Below are 20,717 nucleotides of genomic sequence, written 5' to 3' on the forward strand. Positions count from 1 at the left end.
GGTCACCTCCCAGATATAACCACCTGGGGCCAAATCTGTGTCACAGGCTGGGAAAGCCTTGATCTTCGGCAACTATGAAAAACCCACGTTTCTTGGGAGGTTGGAGCCACGGTCTTTCTTTTTTCTTTTTTACGATTTTATTTATTTATTTGACAGAGATCACAAGTAGGCAGAGAGGCAGGCAGAGAGAGAGAGGAGGAAGAAGGTCCCCTGCTGAGCAGAGAGCCCGATGCGGGGCTCGATCCCAGGACCCCGGGATCATGACCTGAGCCGAAGGCAGAAGCTTTAACCCACTGAGCCACCCAGGGGCCCCAGCCACAGTCTTTCTGAGAAGCCCCGAGGTGGGGGTACACATCCCACCCATCTATCCTTCCTGTCCCCTGTCACCCCTCCCTTCTGGCCACCACCCTGCTCCTTCATTCCCCAGAGCTACTGCCCTGTGTCTAGGCCCTTCACCCAGAAGTGGACACCACCATTCTCCGGTTCCTCAAAGCATGCTTCATGCCAAGATGCAGTGTTTGACCAGACATGGTGAGATCTTGAGGCTTTGAGGAGGGAATCCAAGTGCAGAAAACCAACACTTCAAACTGGCATCCATGCTTCTTCTCTCAGGAGGTCCTTCTGCACTTATGGAACTTTCTGGGCACAGGTGCCGCAGTGGGCTGGTTCTCTCCCTCTCAGGGGGGCGAGCAACTCCCGGCATTCTCCTCGAGAGCCCGGAGGGAAGAGGAGCACTCCCCCTCCCCGCTGAAAGTCACCAGGGCTGCCGATGGGAGCCGCTGGCTCATTTAGGAGTTCATCCCTCGCAGCCTGGGCCAGACCATCCCATGAGTCCCCACAGTTCCCCCAAACCTGGCTCTTGTCCTTTCGAGAAGGTCAGGGAACGCTGCTCCCAGCTGAGTGTCGTTCCTTCCAGAGGCCCTCCTCCAGCACGAGGGAGAGACAAGACGTGGCCAGCAGACTCTTGATGTGTGTGCTTGGAGAAGGGGCTGCTGCACGGGGAAGCCTTCTGCTCCTGTAATCTTGTGAGAAAATACCTAAAAGCAAGAGTCAGCAACTTCACTTCTTCCATATTTAGGGGGAAGACAGTCAGTCTACCAGGGCGAGATCTTGTCGGGCAACACCCGTTTCTGTGGATCTCTCTCAACCGTGAGCCTCTGTGTTTGTGTTTCCTCACTGGTTCATCCTAAGAACAACGGGGCTCACTTTGCATCGGTAAGATCAGGAATAGCCAAAATGCGGAAGACGCCTGGGTGGCTCAGTCAGTTAAGTATCTGTCTTCGGCTCAAATCATGACCTCAGTGCCCTGGGATCAAGCCCCGCGTTGGGCTCCTTGCTCAGCAAGGGGTCTGCTTCTCCCTCTCCCTCTGCCCTCCCCCCATCCATGCCCTCGCTCTCTCTCGCTCTCACTCAAAAAAAAAAAAAAAAAAGAATAGTTCATGTGCTCCCACTTAGAGCAAAGAGTGGGTCAGGCCCCAAGAGAAAGGCCACCCCCCTCACAGCCTCAGCTCACAGAAACTGCTGTTTTCCCCCAAAATGGTAAAGGCCACACTTCCATGACACACCTTCCTCCTCTGGCAGCATAAAGAGCCTGCTGGCAGATCTGGGTTTGTCCCCCGTCCCCAGCTTACAAATGTGGAGAATCTACCTGTTGCCAAGTACTCCCAAGGTTGGCCTGGGTTGCTCTGGGCATCCCCCAACCCGGGGCAGAGGCCCCAGCCTGGGAGATGGACATGCATGGACAGCCATGGGTCCACTTGCAAAGGAAAACACAACCACCACAGAGGCCGCATGGGGACCAGAGAGGCAGAACTGCCAGGACAGGGGCTGCAAACTCGGCTGAAAGCTAAGTGAGCAGGGCTGACAAGAAGGTCTGGGGTCGACTGGAAAGCTCATGCCTTCTCCAGAACTCAGAGTGGCCAGACAGAGCTCCCTGAAACAGGTAGCTCCTCCCACCATGGACCCTGACCTGGCTGGTCGATGCCACAGCTGCTTTAGTGACCCTCGGCACCTGTGTGAGTGATCACAACCGGTTAGAGCCTGTCCTCCGCTGGAGATGACAGGCGGGTCTCCCCGGGGCAGTGAAGCTGTGCAAATGTTCGTGTTTCACTGTGATGCAATCGATACAAACCAGATCAACGCGACCTGAGAAAGTCAATGACTGGGAGGGGAAGAGCTGTGTCCCCACGGCCTCGTGGGCAATTAGCCTTGATGTCCCTGGCAGCCGCTGAATTCCAAAGGCAATTCTGGGAGTTGTGATTTGGAATCAAGTCTCTTAATACTTAAAGGCAGCTGGGCTGGATGCTTGGCCCTGAGAACAGAGAATCCAAGGTGGGGGTGGGGGGTGGGGAGAGGGTGGTGTTGGGGGTGGGGAGGCAGACTCATTATCCCCGTCCTCCGACATCTGCTGGGTTGTTGTCTAGAAGCATGGAGTCACCTTCCTTTGTGTGGCTCCATGGGCTAAATCCAGGACCTTAACCAAAGCTTAACCAAAGGACTCCTGAAGAACCAGCGTGGTCTGAAGGGGGAGTTCGTTGCCTTTGCAAGAAGTAAGCACTCCATCATGGGAGGCATGCAAGCACGCTAAATGGCCAGAGCTTAGGGGTGACACAGTGGAAAGGGAATGCTGCTTTTGGAGTCCCCCCCACCCCGCCCCATCCTAGAAATCTTGTGATTTATCTTATGACATTCAGCTGATCTGCTTTATTTGGAGGTCTTGGTGTTATTTTAGAAAATATGCAGCAACTTCAGAATTCTCTTTCTACTCTGGAAATGGGGCTTGGAGCCGTCGGCTCAGGAAGTGTGACAAGTGGAAGGCAACCTGCAGAAGCATGGCACTTGGGAGAAGAAGGGAGCAGGGGGTCATCGACAGCCTTCTGGGCCCGCGAAGAGCCAAAGCGTAAGCCGGGCTCCTAAGAGACAGGACGGGGAACGGGCAGCCTGGACACGGGAGCCTGGAATTCATAAGAAGTCAAATGACTGAGTCACTGAGCTAATTTCAATGTCTGAACAGGAAAAAAAATTAAAATAAAAAAGGAAAAGTAGACAATGGAAAAATAATGAAGTTTTGCAAAGACCCCAGGTGACCAAAACAACAGAAGAAGTCGGGAAAATGTAATTACACACTGACATGAAGCCCTCGGTAGCAGTCAGCCCATCCTGCTCCCGGCCTGCCCTGCTCATCTGATTCTTACCCGGTCCCGGGCAGCCCCCCGCCCTATCCCAGGACATGACTAGATGGGCAGAGGGCTCCCCATTTGCTCAAAATTGTCCACTTGCTCCCGGTTGCAGCGCCCCTCATTTCACCTCACACCCCTCCCTCTCAGTGAGGACGGAGATATCAGACACAAGTGAATATTGGCAATCATTTCACCCATTATACAGAAGGGAAAACTGAGGCCTGAGGAACAGACCCTGTGCCAAGTGCGATGGGGAGGACTGACGTGTGCAAGAGTCCATTCTTTCTCCTTCCTGAATTCACAGAGAAAGAAGTTCATGCCACTCAAGTTCCAGCGTGTCCTTTTGCTTTAAAGGACATTTTTCTCTGGGAATTAGTACAGGATTCTCTCCCACTCAATAACGGGCTTTGAGGAACAGAGATTTCTCCTGTTCCACAAACTGAAAGGCACCTTTTCGTTAACAGACGACGTACTTCAGAGCAGTCAGCATCTGTGTTCTGCCCTGTGCACCGGCCCGCCCAGAGCTCGGGCTCTCCCCACCCCACCCCAGACCCCCCAGGGCTCCAAGGGTCCGCAGCCTTTGAAGCTGACCCTGTTTGTCCCACTTTGAAAGACAGAGAAGAGCCCCAAGATGGTTTCCCAGCAGGACTGGGCAAGGTAGGCAGTTCTCTGGGCCAGGACAGTCATATCTCTAAAGAACTAGAGAGAATGTAGTCTCTAAGGGTCTCTTGTTTTTTTTCAGAATCTTGGACGATGTCTCCAGACTGTTCTTGCCTGCATTCCTCAGCCTTCTCCTGCCTGGGAGGGGGTCTCAGCTGTTCTTCTTTACAGACCCTCGTCTCCCCTGGTGACTCCAGAACTTCTGGCCAGGTTCCACTTTGCACACGCTGGCCGGACAGACTCTTTGAATACAACCTCAGTCGTGCACTCCCCCTTTTCAGCCATCGGCAGTGGCTTCCTCCGTACATGCCGTCCTCTCCACGGTGGACAACAGGTGCCTTAAAACCAGGCCATTACCTGACTCCTCCCTTCCTTCCCCACCATCTCCTCTGGAAGGCATTGCCTTTCCTGCTGTTCTGCCACTCCGACCTCTGCCGGTTCTTCCTCAGCCTGTCTCCCCTCCCTGCTCTCTGGAGGGCTGAGCCCGTCTCATCCTCCGTTCTCCCTTGGGAGGCCCTGGAGAGGCTTCCCTGAGAGCCTTCCCAGCCCACGGCCCTCCCCAGGCTTTCTGAGTTAGCCCACACTCTGGTGTGGTTTTCAAGCCCTTGTCAGGATCCCCTGATATCTAATTTATTTGCTTAGCTAATGTGTTTTAGCCTACAGCTTCTCCTTGATTTTAAGCAGGAGACGTTGCTGTCTCGTTTACCGCTGTAGTCCCGTGTCGTAGCTCTGTCCCTGACATACAGTAGTTGCTCAGGAAGGGAGGGAGGGAGGTGGAGAGAAATAAAAAAAGGGCCGGTTGGTGGGTGACATAGAGGAAACCATCCATAATACGAAAAGGCAGCTTACGGAGTAGGAGAAAGTATTTGCAAATGATGTACCTTATAAAGCGTTAGTATCCAAAATATATAAAGAAATGGTACAACTCAACACCAAAAATGCAAATAATCCAGTTAAAAATGGGCAGAAGACATGTAGAGACATTTTTCCAAAGAAGACTTCCAGATCATCAACAGACACATGAAAAAATGCTCAACATCACTCATCATCAGGGAAAGGCCGATCAAAACCACATCGAGATACACCTCCCACCTGTCAGGATGGCTAACATCAACAACGCAAGAAACAGCAGGGGCTGGCCAGGATGCGGAGAAAGGGGAGCCCTCCCGCACTGCTGGTGCACGTTGGTGCGGCCGCTCTAGAAAACAGTGCGGAGGGTCCTCCAAAAGTTAAAAATAGGGCTACCCTATTATGACCCAGTATTTCCACTTCACATATTTACCCAACAGATAAGAAAACACTAATCTGAAAAACACACGTACCCCATGTCTATAGCAGCACAGTGTACAATAGCCAAGATACGGAAGAAGCCCGATAAAGAAGTCGTGGCACACACACACCATGGACTATGACTCAGCCGTCAGAAAGAGGGGAATCTTGCCATTTGCAACATGGGGGGAGCTAGAGAGTAATTGGGCTAAGTGAAATAAGTCAGTCAGCTGAAGACAAATATCGTATGATTTCACTCTTATGTGGAATCCAAGAAAGAGAACAAAGGGGAAAAAAAGACCAAAAAATAATAATAATAATAACCTACCAATAAAACAAAACATCAGACGCTTAAGTACAGGGAACAAACTGGTGGTTTCAGAGGGTGATGGGGTCAAGGACACATTTATGATGATGGGCATTGAGTCCTGTATAGAAGTGCTGAATCCCTATATTTTATAGCTGCAACTAATGTAACACATGATGTCAACTGGCATTTTTTTAAATTAAAGGGTCAACTATGGGCTTGAAGGCATTAGATGCAGCCATATTTGGGGGGAGGTTGTATGGGTTCCCTGGAGGTCAGCCTTGGGTCTTCTGCCGTCGTGCAAATGCACTGCCCCCACTTGAGATCTGGTGACACATAACTATGCATGGCAAATGACGGCACGGGAGGGGTGGGACCTTACTCCCAAAGATCAGGATAGACCAGGGGGCAGGACTCATGGGGGGTGGGCACAAGCTACCCCAAAGCAGCTGACCAGCCACCTGCAGAGTCATGTCTTCTAATCAAGAGTGACAATGACACTGGACAGCCTGCTTAAGGGATGGGGAGCAAGAGTTCTCCTCCACCTCACCCCACCGCACCCCCATCCTGACCCTGGGGGTGCTGGAAAGAGCTAGAAGGGCTCATGTGTTAGGTAGAGGCTGGTAAGGACAGCGCTGGGCTGTCCCTGCCAAACCTCAGATTCTAGGATGCTCAGACGGGGTCCAGTCCCTGCTAACTCCCCAGCAGACTCTCAAAGCCATCCAGAGGGTGTTCAGCCTAGTCAGGAAAAAGTCAATTCCCTGGGGCTTTCACGTCTAACTTTGTTTGCAGATAGCGAGCCTTTTCCGTCCGGCTCCTCATCTCGATCCTTTCTGCCTGTAACAATCACATTATTTAATTTAGACGAGTGAAGTTACCTTAGATCAATTATACTTATTTTTCCTGTGTAATTTCTAAAGCTTAATCTCTCCATTCAGGCCCAGCCTGGGGGACAGGTTGTCTAGCAGAGTCCTAAACAATTTCAGCCCTTAATTCAATTGTACTTTTACCGAGGCCCCGGCAGGCGAGCATAATTCTTTTATCCTTAAAATGTCTCATTAGCAATAATCTAATAGCACATATTAAAATATAGGTCACCGAGGTGGGCTGCCAAGTAGAAGACTTGTCATAACTTTGAAGGCTGGACAGCTGCCGTGTCCCCACAATACCATACCGCTCACATCCCAGGCTTCGCCCTAAAACAATTCAATGAAAACAGTTTACTTTCTGCAGTTCAAAGTCAAGAACTAACCTTGGCTAGGAAACGCAGTTGCTATCTGTCGCAGTGGGGCTGGGTGGAGGGAGATGTTTCTTGCCAGCTTGACATAGTGTAAAAGATCTCTGGCCTCAGGCATTTTGAAGCCAAGGCCCTTGTTCCAGCTGGAACTTGAACTCGCAGACTGACCCGGTGTGGGGAGGGGAGGCCTGGCTCTTAGCTCCCCGGCCTCAGTGTTCATACCTGTAAAAGGGGAAGAGAGTGGAGTCAGAACCCATGTTTTCTCAACGCTGACACCCGTGCTCAGCTTGTCCTAGGATGCCCTCAGGGTTTTCCTTGAAATCAACTCACTCTTCTTAATTAAATACATTTGTTTTTAAAAGGAAGCTCAAGTATCAACATGGAAAAATCTCAAGAACATTTGCAGAAAGATTCGTGCAGAATGATGCCATTTGTATAAACTTGAAACATGCACAAAATGATATTTTCTATTGTTTAGACAGGCCCAGGGATTCTGGGCTATTAGAGGTCAAGGGAGTGGCTACTTTGGGAGGAGGGAGGAGACAGATAGTAACTAAGGGAGGGACAGGGGGATTTCTGGGGCGCTGGTCATTTTTTGTAGTGGTCTGAGTAATGATTTTATGGACGTATTTATGAGGATTGATGCGTTTTTCTCAGTGTGTTAAGCCTTGCAGGCACACACAGAAAGACGGTTGATCTTGACCAACACTAATAGCCAAGCATGGATGAGAAGCATTACTGATCCCGTCAACAGTTGACTAAGACATGTTTTGTATGGTATAAGTTTTCTAGATTGTATTCTTACAATAAAGCAAGCTAGAGAAAATAATGTGATTTTAAGAAAATTCTAAGGAAGAAAAAACTGTACTACAGAACTGTACTACAGTTCTGTACTATACTACACAGAACTGTACTACAAAATATCTGCAGGACGAGGCATCTGGGTGGCTCAGTCGGTTAAGTGTCTGCATTTGGCTCAGATCATGATGGGGTCCTGAGATCAGCCCCGAATCAGGCTCCCTGCTTAGCGGGAAGCCTGCTTCTCCCTCTCCAACTCCCCCTGCTTGTGTTCCTTCTCTTGCTGTGTCTCCTTCTGTCAAAAAAATAAAATCTTAAAAAAAAAAACGAGGCTCAGAAATGTTTTAAAAGCATCTGCAGGTATTGCACTACTGGGGATTTACCCCAATGATACAGATGTACTGAAAAGAAGGGCCATCTGTACCCCAATGTTCATAGCAGCAATGGCCACGGGCGCCAAACTATGGAAAGAACCAAGATGCCCTTCAACGGACGAATGGATAAGGAAGATGTGGTCCATATACCCTATGGAGTATGATGCCTCCATCAGAAAGGATAAATACCCAACTTTTGTAGCAACATGGACGGGACTGGAAGAGATTATGCTGAGTGAAATAAGTCAAGCAGAGAGAGTCAATTATCATATGGTTTCACTTATTTGCAGAGCATAACAAATAACACAGAGGACATGGGGAGTTAGAGAGGAGAAGGAAGTTTAGGGAAATTGGAAGGGGAGGTGAACCCTGGGAGACTATGGACTCTGAAAAACAATCTGAGGGTTTTGAAGGGGCAGGGGGTGGGAGGTTGGGGGAACCAGGTGGTGGGTATTAGAGAGGGCACGGATTGCATGGAACACTGGGTGTGGTGCAAAAACAATGAATTCTGTTATGCTGAAAAGAAATTTTTTAAAAAATCTGCAGGTAACTGGACCTGATAATACAAATTTGTATTGTTAGACATTCAGCTATCGAGACACAACATTTTAGGAATACACATTTATAATTTTAGGCATATATGTGTATCTCTTTGTGTATAGACCCATATGTATCTCTGTATCTCTGTATTTGTCTGTCTGTCTACCCAGTGAAAGCACAGATCCATGCTTGGGAATCATCAACACTATGTGAGGACAGCGGTTGGCCAGGGAGGAGGGAGGACAGAGACACACCTGGGGAGGAGTGCACAGGGACCTCAATCATATTGCTTGTGTGTTTGTTTCTTAAGCTAGTGAGCTGTTTGTTAGGCGATGTCTATCTTTTTATGAAAGGCTGAACTATTCCACAGTTTTGAAAATCTTTGAGTTAAGAGTCATGAATAATTCGAGAAACTTGAGATCATGGTCATAAATGGAAAACCAAGGTCAGTGTTATAATTAGATGGTAAATGCAAAAGTAAAGTGAGAAGAAAATGCTGTCCTTCAATTGTATTGGACACTTTTTGTATGAGACCAGACTGAAACTCTCTTCTTCAACAGTCAGGGTTAAAGGGACAGGGAAATCGAGGCAGACTCTCCCTCTATCTGATTCTAGGTCCCTTAAAGCGGGGCTGGTGTAGGCCTCAAGCACAGGCCCTCTCATAGACTAGCCCTGCTGCTCCACTTCAGGAAGGGGTGGGGAGGCCCCTCTAAGCTCTAGCCTCTAAGTGTTTTGGGGATCTGGGGAGGGGGAGGGGAGGTCCTGTTAGGAGTGGGGTGGAGGACAGGGAAAAAAACAGGAGGACCTATTATTAGCAAAATGATTAGCCAGGATTGGCGGAATTTGGAAAACCTTGAGGAAGAGCGCCCTCTGCTCCCGTGGCCCCTTGCCCAGCCTCGTGACTGCTTGCAAAGCTGTCAGGCTGACAGGCTCCACACTGGGATTTGTTGCCACAGACCAGGGTAGCACTGACTCAGGCCTCAGAGGGTGGCGGAGTCCATCCCTGACACGGCTCTCCACACTCCCCTGTGCCTCTGTGAGCTGGATTGGAGGCCCCGCAGCAGGTGTTTGGGGCTCGGCCCTGCCCTTGAACTACACAGAAGTACAGGCTTCCCTCTCCCGTGGATGTCCCCCCTTGAGGCCAGCGGCTCAGGCCCTCGCAAGTCCCTTCCCCGTCACCTCGGCTCACCCCCGACGCACACGCACACGGAAGGGGTTCGGTGGGAAGGGTGGGGCAGAGTCGGGGCTGAACGGAGCCACAGCCCACTCCTATCTGTGGGCAGTGTGGACGGGCCACGGAGTCACCTCACCGGGAGAGTGGCACATTGTAGGGTTAGCAGGTATGTTCTTGTGTCCCTTGGAACAAGAAAGAATGGCCTAATGCTGACCTCTCTTGGACTCTGTCAGCACCCGGATCCAGCCGGTCTGGACCTTCTTGGCCAGCGTCCCCATCGCAGCTTCCCTGTCCCCTGTCGCAAGCCCTCAGGGTGTGTCCGGTCTGACCAACACTCCACAGAGGGGCTGTGGGCTGTGAGAAGAGCCCTGGACCCTGTGTCAGGACCCAGGGTCTGGGTTCTTGTTCTGCCACCAACCTGTGTGACTTGGGAAGTAGGAGAGGGGGCACGGAGGCAGCAAAGGGAGGGTTCTCCTTTGAGCCTCAGGAAGAGGGGGGGTAAGCAGGCTACAGCGCTAAGGAGGGGTAGCTTGGACAGGTGGGAAGGGCATGGGGTGGGGGCGGGGAGAAGCAAAACAGGACGGAGACAGGGTGGGAGTCGGGGACTGGGGTGGGAAGAAGGACTGGAGAAGACAGTGGCTATGACGGACGGTGCTGGGGTGCAGACTGCGTCTCGAAGGGGGCAAGGCCCTGCTGAGATGGGGAGCCCACATGGGGAGGGGGCAGCCAGGAGGTGGGGAGGACGAAGAAGATGGGGGACCAGAGAGAGAGAGAGAGAGGCTGAGCCACCAGAAAGAACAGTGATCCAGAGCGTGTGCTTTGGAGCCAGCCCAGACCTGGGTTCAAATCCCATTTTCGGTCCCATCCTCCCCATGTGGCCATGCACAAGACCTCTAACCATGGGGGGCATTAAAAATGGGGATAATGATGGCAAGTATTATACGAACTAGTATGTGCTACTTAGGACCAGTACATGCCTGGGGAAGGAAGGATTGTCAAATTGGAGCAAGTACCCATGTGTCTTCAGTCTGTGCAGACACTGCTGACTGACTTTACCGTCCTGATGCTGTCATGCCTTTCAACTACCCTGTGGTGTAAATACTATGGTGGCCTCCATTGTAGAAGAGAAGACAGGTGCATGTCAGCCCAAGGGGACACAGCGAGGGGGCAACAGGGCCAGGATCTGAAGCCCTACTCAGTTAGTGTGAAAGTTGAGTGTCTCTGTGCTGGTTTATTGTATTTCGGAGGCCAGGGATTGGCCGTCTCCTAAAAAACTAGAAGGTGGGGCACCTGGGTGGCTCAGTTGTTCAAGGTCAGGTCATGATCTCAGTATTCTGGGACTCAGGGCGTTGTTGGGCTCCCTGCTCAGCAGGGCGTCTGCTTGTCCCTCTGCTTCTGTCCCTCCCTGACTCATGGGCTCTCTCTCTCTTTCTCTCTCAAATAAGTAAATAAAATCTTTAAAAAAGAAAAAGAAGAAGGGGACAGTGATGGCATTTACCATGAAGAGGGGGAGAAAGTCACCGCCCTGAGCCAGGCTCCCTAGTTCCCCTGCCCTTTCCCTAAGACCGTCCAGCTCTCACCTTGGGGGTAGAGGGCAGAGAAGGAGGAGGACAGGTGTGCTCTGTGCGTGGACTATGGCCTGCACTGCCAACACGAACTGCCTTCAGGTTCCTGGGCACAAACGCAGAGAAGGACCAGAGCCCTTAGCTTCGCTGTGGACAACCCCACGATGAGGCCTTACAATGACCACTTTGACAAGGGTGCTGCTCCCACCTCTGTCCCGTTGCCCATCCCTATCCCACCTGCTCTGGGGGCTTTGTGGCCATTCCCAGTAATTCCACAATTGTCACCCCAAAGCTGAGCATGAAGCACATGAAGCAGCTTTTCTCCCTTCCATCCCTAGAGGGCGCCCGTTCACCCCTCCCGGGGAACAGGCAGCTCCGCCTGGAAGCAGCTGTGCGCTGTTTGCTAAGTGCGGCCGGTCCTTTGCCAGAGCAAAAGGACGGTGTACCAGTGTGAGACAAAGAAGGCACTCGGGCCAGGCAAATTGCGTGTGTATGGCTCTGGTCACACTCAGCCTGGGACGGTGGTCATGAAACATGCCACTGGCGCTGGGATTCTATTTTTTTTTTTAAATAGGAATTAAACACGCTATAAACATGCAGATCCTGGGTCCCCACTGTAGATGGACTGAATCCAAATTTCTGGGATGAGACCAAGGAATCTGCCCTTTGAGCAATCGGCTAGACTAGTGTGATCTGCGATCTGGGAAAGGGGGCAGAGAGGATCAACCTCTAGGAAGAAGCAGTGAACTTCGGGGACCTGGCTACAGCTGGCATCACGGAATCCTGATGAACAAGTCTCTTCCAATAGCGTTCTCAAAGGGCTTGTTGTTGGTTCTCTTACTGTACAGGTGTGTCCCCTCCATTTTACAGATGGAAAAACTGAGGCTCAGAAACCAAAGTCCCTCAGCACGCATGGGGTGAGGCCAGGCTTTGAACCCACCCAACTCTTCCTAAAAACAATTTCCCACTCTGTACTCATAATTGTTATATCAACTTGTATCTGCTCTGCCATCCCAGTCCTGGAATGGGAAGTCTGATAAACTTAACTTAAAATTCTGGAGAAGAACCTTACCTCCGACAGACATAGAGAAATTAAACTTTTTGGAACAACAGCAAGAAGAGATTACCCATTATGCAGTAATCTCTGCTCTAAGTGCTCTGCATATATCTATTCCTTTGATCTCCTTGACAATTCTGTTGGCAGGCGCTGTTGCCATCACCAACGTACCCATTTTACAGATGAAGAAACTGAGACACACAGAGAAGCGGGGGAACGTGGCCAAGATTTCACAGACAGTAAGTGGTGGAACCAGGATTAGAGCTCATGTCGTGGGGCCCTAAATCAATGCATTTAGAGAGTTTACTATTTGGCATCTCCAGGCTGCTGAAAAAGCTGAACTTGGTCAGTTTCCCAGGAATGGATATCAGAGGGCCAGAAGGAGGAGTGGGAGGGAGGTGGTAGGTAGCCTCGAGATTGGGCTCTTATGTATTACTGGAAAACAGAGCAGAGAGGCCAACAGGCAGTAATGTTTGAGGGATTCTGGGATAGGTTTCATGCAGGAATCTGCAAATCCTCCTATGCTCTATTTAAAATGCTGTGTCTACTAAAGATGGAAAATATAAGGAGCTATGTGCTGTGTTCTTGGATAGAAAGACTGAATACAGTAGAAGTGTCAGTTCTCCTTAAACTGATCTGTAGATGTAGTGTAATCACAGCTGAAATTCCAATGGGATTTTTCAAGGAACCCAGCACGCTGATTCTGAAATTTGTAAGGAATAACATTGCCAAGACACTCCTTTCTCTTTTTTTCTTTTTTTAAAGATTTAATTTATTTATTTCAGAGAAAGAGAGTAAGAGAGAACATAAGCGGGGAAGAGTGAGAAGCAGACTCCCCACTGAGCAGGGTGTCCGACATGGGGCTCGAGCCCAGAACCCTGAGATCATGACCTAAGCTGAAGGCAGAGGCTTAACCCACTGAGCCACCCAGGTGCCCCCACCAAGACACTCCTGAAGAAAAGGACCTGGAGAATCTTGCCCCATCAGTTAGAAAAACACGTTTTAAATCAACGCTATTTGTTTTCCCAGCTTTGTTGAAGTATAATAGACAAAACTGTATATATTGAAAGTGTATAATGTGTTCATTTGATATACATACACATCCCAATAAGATTATCATAATTAGGTTAATTAACATATCCATCACCTCACATAGGCTTTCCTTTTTGTGTGAGAACAAGATCTACTCCCTTAGCAAATTTCAAATATGTATTACACAGTTGTTAATGCTGGCCACCCGTTTGTACTTTGGATCCCCAGAACTTATTCATCTAATAACTGAAAGTTGGGATCTAGAAAGCAACATTAGTTAAAACACTGAAGGGATATATGAAGGCAAAAACTGTCAAGTTTTAAGTTGTAATTTAGAAAAGTATCAGGTAGGGAAGGATTTCTTAAACAAAGCATAAATACATATGCCAAATAAAAGTTAAAGTAAGATCACACTAAATCACATGAAAATGAATAACCTTTATTCATATATACAGAGAAAAGACATAATACTACCAATTAAAGATATTTGCAATATAACTGACAAATAGTCATGCCCAGAATATTAAGAAATTCTGGGCAATAAGAAAAGTTGAACAAGGGGCTCCTGGGTGGCTCAGTCAGTGAAGTGTCTGCCTTTGGTTCAGATCATGATCCCAGGGTCCTAGGATCGCGTCCTGCATCAGGCTCCTTGCTCAGCAGGGGGTCTGAGTCTCCCTCTCCCTCTGCCCCTCCCACTTGCTCCTGCTCTCTCTCTCTCTGCCCCCCTCAAATAAATAAAATCTTTAAAAAATTAAAATTAAAAAAAATTTTAAAAATTACACAAACAACACATTACCATTTTACAGGAGATAAAGAAATACAATTGGCCAATATGTATATGAAAAGACGCTCCATGTCACAAGAAGTCAGGAAAAACCACCTTAAAGTCACAACCAAAGGAGCAGCAAAAATTAAAAGTTTAAATAACACCAAGAATTAGGGAAGATGTAAAGATCTAAAGAAATTGGAAGTGAAGAAATAACTCTATGGGGGAGATTTTTAATTGGTTTGACCATCTTAGAAAAGAGCTTGACATTCCTTGATAAAGCTAACCAAACACATACCCTACAAACCAGCAATTTGTTAAGCACAGAAGCTCTAGAAACTCTTGCCTACATGCAGAGGAACTATCTGCATGCAATTTTATAGGTGGTGTTGTTCAAATATAAAATAACTGGAAATAATCCAAATGTTCAACCATTGAATAAATACATGAATTAGTTATTACTCATAAAATAGAAAGAATATATGCAGCCATGAAAATGAGTGAATGCCACCATCATGGGTGGGTCCCCAAAACATCATATGCAGACAAAGAAGTTGCAAAACTATCCATAGTGTGTTTCCTTTTATATAAAGTTCAAAGAAGGACAAAATCATGTATTGTTAGGGAAGTATTGATAGGTGGTAAAGGAAGACAAAGAAATGATTATTTGCTGAGCACAGGGTAGTGGTAACCTTGGAGTTGGGGAGAGCGGTGAAGGGGTGTGTTGAGAGAGGGAGACCCAAGGGCTGGTAAGGTACAGGAAATGCTCTATTTCTTACCCCACAAGGTGGGTTCTTATACGTTCATGTCATTAATATTATTTAAACTGGAAACTGGTCCTACCTGCTTACTACACTTTTCTTTAAGCATGATAAATTTCGGGGCACCTGGGTGGCTCAGTGGGTTAAAATCTCTGCCTTTGGCTCAGGTCATGATCCCAGGGTCCTGGGATCGAGCCCCGCATCAGGCTCTCTGCTCAGTGGGGAGCCTGCTTCCTCCTGTCTCTCTGCCTGCCTCTCTGCCTACTTGTGATCTGTCAAATAAATAAATAAAAATCTTTAAAAAAAAAAAGCATGATAAATTTCACATGAAATTAAAAATGCAACATGTATGTGCCTATTTCTGGGAGAATCCAGGTTTCATCAGATTATCTAAGGAGTGCCTGGTTTTCCATCAGACGGCACCTGGGCATACAGGTTTCTTGTGGGGAATCCCCCTTGCTCTGATATTCCCCAGAGAAGCAGAGTCCTTGGGCCAACCCAACAATGGTTCTCCTGGTCAGCTGCTCCCTAGTCCCCTCTGCCCCAGAGACAGACACAAACTAAGTGTGAGTGCCCTCCTACTGTACCTCACATGACCACCTTAAGGCCGAAGGATGTATTAAGGTGCTCCTACAGTGGAGGGAGGGCCCTATTTCCTCCTAAGAGACTGAATCCCTTCTTCGTGTACCCCTCCTTCCATTTCTCCCTCCCCAGCTCCTCTCCTGATCTGCCTTCTTCTTCCTGGGGTCCATCCCCATGTCACCATTGAACTTGCCCATGATTCCAAATCCTGAAACCAGCACAGCAGGGGTCAGGACCCTGGGTGCTGACTCCCAGCCAAGGGCTGTTTCGGCCACACCACTTGCCCCTCCTGTTCTCACCCAGCCCCTCTGTCCTTGCCTGATTCCCATCTCCCGGGGGCCACAAGGCTTTGCTGGGCTTGCGTAGGCAAGTCCAGAAAAGGATGCATGTATTCGGTTTTATGCTGAATGAGATGGGAACACGAGAGAGAGGGACTGGATCTAAACTCATTCCCAAAAGTTCTAGCAGTTGCATAGAGCTTGACCTTCAGAGGCAAGGGGAGAGTTTGGGACGACCCTCAGAGACTGTGCAGTGATCCAGGTGAGAGATGGTAGCAGGCCAGGCCCCGTGGAGATGGGGAGAGGTGAGGTGGCTCCGACCCACAGAGTTTGCAGTAGCACTGGACATGAAAGTATGAAAAAGAGGAGTTGAGGTCAACTCCAAGGTTTCTGGCTTGAGGAGCTAGAAAGAAGATGCCATCACTCGGAATGAGGGAGAACTAGGAGGAGTCCGTTTGTGGGGAGATCAGGAAGGGGAGCTTAAGAAGTCTGTTTTGGACACAGTAAGTTCCAGATGCCTTTTATCACTGGGTAGAGACGTGCAGTGTGTGGATGGACCCAGGATGTGAATGTGCAGGTCAGTGAAGGTTGGATGCCCTTAATGCCGGAGCCTGATTTGTGGCTTGCTAGGGCAGGAGCTCAGCAGAGAGGACTCTAAGGCCTGAGCCACCTCTGGGTAAGCTGGTAGCCTCAAGGACCAGGGGGCTTTTACAGGGGGAGTTCAGCCTATGAGGGTCTTTTATTGAGGGGACGGTTATGCTATTTGTAAATGCAATAGAAGTTATACCAGGTCAGCTTCAAGGTCGTAGGTCTAATCCCTGGAAATAGAGAAAAGAAAAGAAAAGAACAAGGGGAGGGAGGAAGGAAAACTATAGACAAACCTCTCCTCTTCTCTGACCTTAGTTCCCCCATCAGGGCAACATAGCACAGGTTCAGGTAGTATCCTCAAGACCCCCTCGGTACCCAGCCCTTTGGATTCCAAATGTCCCCCAGCGTATCCTTTGCGTGTCAGGGTCTTGGCGTCGGCCGGGAGACGTCCAGAGCTGGACTGAGAGCACCAGCCATCACCTTGTGCCCATGGCCTGTGTCACCAAGTGCCATGGTAAGTGGAAGTGACGCCTCCCCAGAGATCCAGTTAGCTCTGATAATGCTCCAGCCGTCTGCCCACCCACTTGCCCTCAGGCCACCTGGAAGGGCAGAATGCAGGGTATGGAGAGAAGCCACATGGCCCCATGGCTCTTGGAGCGAGGGGCAGGGAGTCTGGGCCAGAAAGGGAGGGAGACGCCGTGCCCTTCAGTCCAGGCCCAGCCTGGTGTTTCCACTGCTGTTCCCCAGAAGTCCCGGAAAGCACCCGGCGGAACTCTCGGGGCTTGCTGATTGGTACTCTGATGGCGTGCAGGAGTTGGGGGATGCCTCCCTCCATCCCTGTAGCAGACACTTCCAATGCCCCGCCCACACTGTTCCTGCCAATGCAGGCCCCACCACCAGCTTCCTACTGCCAGTACCTGGGATGCTGCTAGAAGCCTTTTCCTGGCAACGGGAGCATGCTCAGCCCACACACCAGGCAGGCTGGAAATGCTGGCAAGTTAGCACCCCCGGCACAGACTTAATGGATAAATATTCTAACCTCCTTGCCCAGGAGTGGGACAACAGAGGCGGGCTCTATGCAGTCTCCCAGAGGTCCCCGGCAGGGCTGAACACCAACTGCCCACAGCTGTAACTGCTCCTTCACGTCCCCTCTGCTGGTTCCTTTTCCTTTCTTGCCTCCTGCCCCACTCCTATATAATTCCTCCAGGAATTACCTCCTAAGTAAACTACTTGAATTCGAATCTTTCTTTCAGATTCTGCTTCTGGAGGAATTCAACATTAACAACCCCAACCAAAGACAGCAAACCCAGCCAATGACTGAGATCTGTTCTAGTTCTGTTTTGTACACATTTCTAGAGCATAACCTATGTGACAGGATCTACTGGGTTCTGTCCTTGTCCCTAGAAGGGAAATCACACAGGTAACTGTACTAGACAAATATACAAAGCAATATAAAGAAGAGGAGGTGGGGAGGCGGTGGTTATCAGGGAGTTTTACAATGGAGGTGATATCTGAGGTTTTGAAGGATGAATAGGAGTTCTCCAGGTAGACAAGCAGACTATGGGGACAGCATAGTTAAAAATCCAGAGATATGAAAATGCACAAGATATCAAGGATACCACTAGTTGTTGAGTATCTCCCATGTTGCTAGAGAACAAAGTATATTTTTGTATCAAGTAAAGGGTTTGTAGGGAGAATGAGGAGAGAATTAGAATAGCAAGAGATGTGATTGAATAGACAGGCAGAATCTTGTCCGTACTGCTAAAGGTGTTTAGATATTATCCTGAAAAGATCGGGGGTTTTAAGAAATTGTGCATTATCTTTTTCTGATTGTTTAATATCAAATGCTCATTGTAGACAAGTTGGCCGATAAAGAGAAGTATAAAGAAGAAAATAAAATTACCTTAAATCCAGGGTTAATGAAATCACGTCGGTGTGTTGTCTCTTGGGGGAGACAGAAGAGGAGGCCGAGGAGTGAGGTGATCAGTCTGGAGTTTTAGAAAGAGCTCTGGCAGCTGGTGACCATCACGCGACTGGAAAGATACTGGACGTGAGAGGAAAGTTGTTGCAGTGAGGGGCTGGGGATGCTGCGATGGCGGGGGTGGGGGGTGGAGGGAGGCGCGGCAGAGAAGGCTGGGGCTTCCTGCGGTGTTCAGAGGTGGGAGACTTGGGGCCAGTTGGGTGGGGTTAAAGCAGAGGAGGGAATCATGATCCCTAGAGAGATTCTGAGTGTCTTGACTCGCCAATTGGTGGAAGGGGCAGGAGCTGGGAGCTGGGAGACCTGGGTTGTCATTTCAACTTTGTCATTTCCAACCTGTGGGACCTCTCGCAGGTCCCCTGAATCCTCAGAGCCACGGTTCCCTGACCTGAAAAATGGAAAGATGATTTCATTTCTGTTCTCTTAGAGGCTTGTCAAAATAGCCCGGGGGCGGGGGGGGGGTGCTGCTGGTCAAAGGAAATTGACAACCTTGATGGATGGGAATCCATGGCTCCAGGCTCTCCTGAAACTTAGCCCAATCCTTCCCCTGACTTCTGCCTCTCCTCATCAACCCCCAGAAAGCCAGGGCAGACTCATCATCCACTAATTTTCCCTTCTTCTCTATATCGTTCACAGAAGATATTTGTCATGCTGGTCCTTCTGGCAAAAATGATCTCAATGCCCCCATACACCAGCATGAATGCATTCAGTGTCCCTACTAATTGGTGCCTTAGTATGTTCCAGGTGTTAGGAACACAGAGGTGTTTAGGACATTCAGGGTTCCTGCACTCACAGAGCTCATACACTACCTCCAAGAGGAGACATATAATAAACAAATAATTGCATTTGTATACTGGTGTAATGAAGGGAATAAAATAGGGTGATGTGTTAGACAATAGGGGTGTATTTTAGATTTGAGTGGTCAGAAAGGAACCACTAAACTAAGATCTGAACAACTCAGGCAGAGGAACCAGGAAGTGTCAAGGTCCTGGAGTGGGTTTGAGCTTGGACTGTTTAAAGAACAGAAAGGTCAGCATGTCTGGGTTTGTCAAAATTTCTGCCCATCCCCTTTACCTGTTGTCTCCTCTGTGATGCCTTCTTAGATTACCTCTCCACCCCCATCCTTTACCTGCTGATTCAGCTCCAACCAGTTTCCATACCCCTGTAGTTGCAACCAATTCTGACCACACTGGGTGGTGATGGTCTCTTTACACACCGGACCACTAACTCTTTGATGGCAGGAACTATCTCCTTGGCTCCAGGAGCCAGCACTGTTTCCGCACACAGCAGGTGATCATTTGATGAATGAAGAAATTAACCAACAGACAAACAAATGAAGAAATGCATGAATACCAGGCCCAAATGGCTCACTCCTTTACTTGCTTAAATGCTGCCTTCTCAAATTCCCTGACCAAACTGCTTCCCCCTTTCCCCGCAACACACCACCCCCCAACACCTTCCCAGGCTCACTTTTCTCTTTGCCCATATCCCTGTCCCACACACCCTACAATGTGTTTATTTATTATGCTTCTTGTTTTCCCGCAGGACGGAACGCAAAGTCCATCCTGCCAGGGATTTTTCCATAAGTTGTGCGGAAATTCTCCTAAGAGCCTAGAGCAGTGGCTGGCACATAGCAGGCATATGGACACATGGGGAAATTAGTAAAGTTCTCAGCCTCATGGAAAAGGAGTCACACCTGCAAATCTGTGTAACAAACAGAGGAGGTCAGAGCTGGGGTGTGACCTTCCAGTCCCCAGCCAGCCAAGGGGCCCCCAGCAGGTTTGCCGACCTAGGTAGGCACCGAGCAGAACATGCCCACTTTGTTGATGGAGAAACTCCGCAGGGTAGTTTAAGTGGCCGGTGGCAGATGACAGAGCTGGCACCGACTCCGGTCATTTGCTCTCCCTGGTCTTTTCCCGGGCCCCTCTCAGACGCGACTCTGACCCCAGTTCTGGGCGTCTCGCTCTCTTCCCGTTTTGGGAAGTCAGAGCCCGGTGCCCCCGGGAGCTGTGTCTGGCGCGCGGGTGCGTGCTGGGAAGACAGCGGGCGCCCGGGTCCCCGAGTCGCCCCCTGAGCCCGCGCCGCGCCCCCGCCCCTGCCCAGCCCCGGCCGCGCTGTCAGTCCGCATTAGCGCTAACAGGCTCCAGACGGAGCGGACTCCGCGCGGGCTTAATGCAATCGGCGCGTTACCTGGGGCGCAGGCTACATTACCAGCCCGGCCCCCGCCCGGCGCGGACAGAACCAGCCAGCCCGCGCCCCGCCGGCCGCCCCGTGCCTCCCGCGCTACCCGGGCCGCGCCCGAGCGCCACGCGGCGGAGCCCAGCCCCGGCCCGCGCCCCACAGCCCGCGGCGGCCAGGCGGGGCACTCGGGATCGCGGCGCTGCCGGACACGTGAGTGAGCCCTGCGCGCCGCCCGGCCGAAGTGTTCCTGGGAGGCCCCGGCTGCGTGCGCAGAGCGAGAGCGCCCGCGAGTTTGACGTGCAGAAAGGTGAGTGTCCGGGGAGGCTCCTGGGGCTGCTGGAGGCGGCACCCATCCGAGCTGGGGGACAGGAAGCAGCAAATGGCACTGGTA

The 20,717-nt window shown here is 50.0% G+C and overlaps 1 protein-coding gene and 1 long non-coding RNA gene across 2 annotated transcripts in view; one reads left to right on the plus strand and one right to left on the minus strand.

The window, feature by feature from the left end:
- Window positions 1–257: 257 nt before the first annotated feature.
- LOC106005006 lies at window positions 258–20,450 on the minus strand. The gene is made up of 3 exons (XR_001178154.2): window positions 18,071–20,450; window positions 6,668–6,874; window positions 258–1,037 (listed from the first exon to the last, which is right to left on the minus strand). It is a non-coding gene; the product is annotated as an uncharacterized LOC106005006 (long non-coding RNA).
- Window positions 20,451–20,542: 92 nt separating this feature from the next.
- SLC6A2 (solute carrier family 6 member 2) overlaps window positions 20,543–20,717 on the plus strand; it is a 47,071-nt gene continuing 46,896 nt past the window's right edge. The window contains exon 1 of the mRNA XM_013052128.2: window positions 20,543–20,633. The gene's annotated coding sequence lies outside the window, so the exon portion shown is untranslated. The remainder of the gene's footprint in view (window positions 20,634–20,717) is intronic.

This window comes from Mustela putorius, unplaced genomic scaffold, assembly GCF_011764305.1.
Source record: "Mustela putorius furo isolate JIRA1106 unplaced genomic scaffold, ASM1176430v1.1 tig00000174_pilon_pilon_pilon, whole genome shotgun sequence".
NCBI classification, from domain to species: Eukaryota; Metazoa; Chordata; class Mammalia; order Carnivora; family Mustelidae; genus Mustela; species Mustela putorius.